Consider the following 4,204-nt stretch of genomic DNA (forward strand, 5'->3'; position numbering starts at 1 on the left):
AAACACTCCGACCAATACCAACTTGGGGAGGAAAGGGTTTATTTATCTTACATCTCCCAGGTCACAGTTCAGCACTGAGGGAGCCCAAGGTAGGAACTCAGGGCAGGAACCTGGAAGCAGGAGCTGGAACACAGGCCATGGAGGAATGCCGCTTACTAGCTTATTCCCCTAGCCCCTGCTCAGCCTGCTTTCTTATGCAACACAGACCCAGGGGTGGCACCACCCACAGTGGGCTGGGCCCTCCCACATCTCTCATCAAGAAGATGCCCCTCAGACATGGCCAGTCCAATAGAAGCAATTCCCCAATTGTGGCTCCCTCAACCCAGGTGTGTCAAGTTGACACTAAAGCTATCCAGCACACTGCTCTTGCAGAGGACCAGAGTTCAGTTCTAAGCACCCATATGATGACTCACAAATGCCTATAACTCCAGTTCCAAGGGATCTGACATCCTTTTCTGACTTCCCAGGGCACCTATACACACACACACATATACACATAAAAATAAAAAATAGATAAATAAAAAGGGGCCAGGGAGATGGCTCAGCAAGCAAGGGAGCTTGCTGCCAAGTCTGACTACCTGAGTTCAATCCCAAGACCCACATGGTAGAAAGTGAGTACAGATCCCCATAAGTTGTCCTCTGACCTCCACACACGTGCTGTGGCAAGTGTGCACACTCATACACATAAATAAATGCAAAATAAAATAACCAAAAACTAAAGAAAATTTACAAGCTGTGTGGTGGCACGCATCAGAGGTAAAGGATCTTGCATTTGAGGCCAGCCTTAGGTAGTGAGATCCTGTCTCAAAAAGAAAGAAACAAATTTCTAATTGTAGAAGGTGTGACTTATCCAGAAGCCAGGAAAAGATGCCTCCCCTGACCAAACTAGAGTGGCTACTCTGAGTCCCTCCTCCATCAGCCCTGGACTAGAGAAAGAATCCTGCTAAGGTCCCAGGGAAAGGATGTCGACCTTCCCAGCCTTACTGTCCTCCTCAAGTTTCCTCCTGATGACCCTCTGACTCTGCTCTCTGGCATCTTCACCACATTCATAGGGGGCCTGTCTGCTCTCTGGTTGGGACCTAATGGACCCCAAATGGTCCCAAATAAAGTCTTCTCAAACTTTAAATAGTATCAGGGTGATTTTTTTTTAACAGGCAAAGTAACTCACCAAGGACACTACCCAAAAGCATATAACATAAAGGTCTTTGACTTTAAAAACCAAACTTCAAAATAAGAGGCTCTAAGAACATTCCAGAGCATGCCTTTCTCTCCTCTCCCAGATGGTCTTGTTCACTCCCTCATGCTGATGGAGATCATTCTGTCAATCTCCAATGTCACCCTAGTGCAGGCCCTGTCACCTGCAAGTGGGTGTGGGAAGGGTACCCTCTCCTGGATGAGCTCTCAACCCAACCCCAGACCCACGAGGCCCTTCTTGGTTCCATTCCACAGAAGTTCTACTTTTCCTGGCTCAGTACCACCTACTCCCTTTTAGCCTCCCTAAATACATCCTGTGTTCCAGAACCTTCCGGCTTATTCCCTTTGCTCCTGAAATCAGCACTTCCTGGATGGTCCCGATGCCAGCTCCCACCCACCTGGATTTCCCCCATTGCACTGTGGTACCTTTCCTCCCTGCTGGTTCAGAGGCTTCCAAGGGCAGGGAACATTTCGTTTCTGTGCCGCCCCCAGTGCATGGCACAATGCTGAGACCCAGTGAGTATTCGGTAAACACTTAACAACAGAACAAACATCACTGTTAAATTCAAAAGAACAAGAAACACCAGGGGGAAATCTTAAAAGACTTATTTTCTGCAAGAACATCATGTCTTTCCTTGCTTAAATTCCGAAAGCTTAAATTCTACAAAGCAAACAAGCACCCCCTGGTGGCTTCAGGCTGGTAGTGCTGCACCACCCTCAAACACCAGCAACTTGGGGGCCAGGTATAAGGCCAGTCTTGGCAAACATTTGAGGTCAGTCAGACTTGTGAGCAGTGACTCTGAAACATCTTTTCCACACTAGCCAGGTGACAGATGTTTGGGACACCACAGGGAATCTGACCTGATTTCAGTTCAGATTAAAAGAGAGATTAGAAAGACGACAAAGGCACTGAGGGATTTAATAGACGGACGGCACACAGCCCTGCACAGAAATGCCTGCAGCAACTCTCCTCAAAATGGCCAGAAGGGAGTTGCTTCCCAAGTGCCCATGTGCATGGACAAGTCACTGGCAACTGTGTGGTGTGACACGACATGGGTTTCAAACCCACTGGGTGAATAGCAAAAAAAACACGCTGCTGTGTGAAAAGCCTTACTTAGAATTTAATTTCCTGTGTGTTTTCAATTTTTGAAAATGGGGTCCCTCTCTGAAGCCCAGGCTGGTCTTGAACTCATAATCCTTCTGCCTCGGCATTCTGAATGTTGGAATTATAGATGGGCACACCCTGCTCAATATGATGCCATTTAGAAGGGGCAATGGTAGGAAAAATCAGAATAGGGTTGGCTGGGGTGAGGGGCCTGACTGGGAGAGTGGAGAACTTCAGGAGTAAAGGGGGGTGTCTGGCATCCTCATAGTGTTGGGTTACACAGACAGATGCCTTTGTCTTTTTTTTTTTTTTTAATTTGTGTGAGTATGCATGGATGTATGTGCCAGGGCATATGTGTAGAGATCAGAGGACAACTTGTGGAAGTCTATTCTCCCTTTCCACCATGTGGGACCCAGGCATCAAACTCAAGGTTGTCAGACTTGGTGGCAAGAACCTTTACCCACTGAGCCATCTCATCAGCCCAAGATGCATCAAATACGACACTTAATTTCTACATATTTCATTGCATGCAAATTTCACATCATGAGAGAAAATGAATACATGCTGAGGTCTTGTAAATGACACCTGTGCTGAAACATTCTCAGGGGAGCAGGCTGATGTCTGTATCTAACTCTGAAAGAAACCTCAAGATGGAATCATACCAGGAAAGAGGGGTGGCAGGCAGGCACTGAGTCATCAGTGGCAAATGCTCAACATAGAACCAGATCTACTGATGTTCTCCACAAAATGCTTTCAACTTGTCTGACATGTGAAATAGCTTCATGATAAAATTTTGTGGGGAAAGACATGAGACTGGAGGCATTTGACTTCTGGCTGAGTATCAGTGATACAATGAATTATGATGCCTTACTTGTGAACTTCATGGTATTGTGTTGATAGGAATGGCTTTAAATTTAGATCTGCACATGGAAATATTTAGAGGTGTCTTAGAATGTTTAAAATATACTCCAAAACACTCTGGGGGGGGACACAACCATGAAGCTAAGCCAAGTATGGTGGCACACAGATGTAATTCCAGCATTTGGGGAGGCTGAGGCAGGAGGATTGCCTCGAGTTCAAGGTCAGCCCAGGATATAGAATAAGGATCTATCTTTTGAAAAAAGAAAAGGAGGGCTGGAGAGATAGCTCAGCGGTTAAGAACACTGACTGTTCTTGCAGAAGATCCAGGTTCAAATCCCAGCACCAACGACCTCTCTGTCCTCTGCAGGCATTGCATGACACGAGTGCACTTACTTACATGCAGGCATAACACTCATACACATAAAATAATAAAATAGTTCTTTAAAAAGAAAAGGAGGGGCCCAGAGGGAGGGCTCAATGGTTAAGAGCACTGAACGCTCTTGCAGAGGACCCAGGTTTGGTTCCCAGCACCCACTTGGCAGCTAACAACTATACATAACTCCAGTTCCAAAAAACACTTCTGGCCTCCTGACATTGCATGACAGAGGTGTAGTTACCTACATGCAGGCAAGACACTCATACAAATAAAATAAAAATTAACTAAAAAGATTTTTTAAAAAAGAAAACACAAAGCAAATGATGCCATGTTTGTAGCTGTCTATCTGCATGGAGACATGAGCATTGACTGTGCCATGTCCTCTCAGTTCAGGTTCTTGCCCTCTCCCTGGTCTAGCCTCATCCTTACACTTTCTTTTGTAAAGTTGTATAAGGGCTGAGAAGATAGCTCAGTGTGTAAAGTACTTGCCACACAAGCATGAGGACCTGAATCTGAATTCCCCAAATCTACACAAAGTCAGGCACAGCAGCAGCACCCCTATGGTGAAATGGGAGGTAGAGACAGGAGAATCCCTACAAGTTCTCAGGCCAGGTAACCTGGCTACTCAGTAAGAACAAGGGACCTCATCTCAAACAACATGGAAGGTG

The sequence above is a fragment of the Nannospalax galili genome, unplaced genomic scaffold (genome assembly GCF_000622305.1).
Source record: "Nannospalax galili isolate Female #2095 unplaced genomic scaffold, S.galili_v1.0 scaffold218, whole genome shotgun sequence".
Taxonomy (NCBI): domain Eukaryota; kingdom Metazoa; phylum Chordata; class Mammalia; order Rodentia; family Spalacidae; genus Nannospalax; species Nannospalax galili.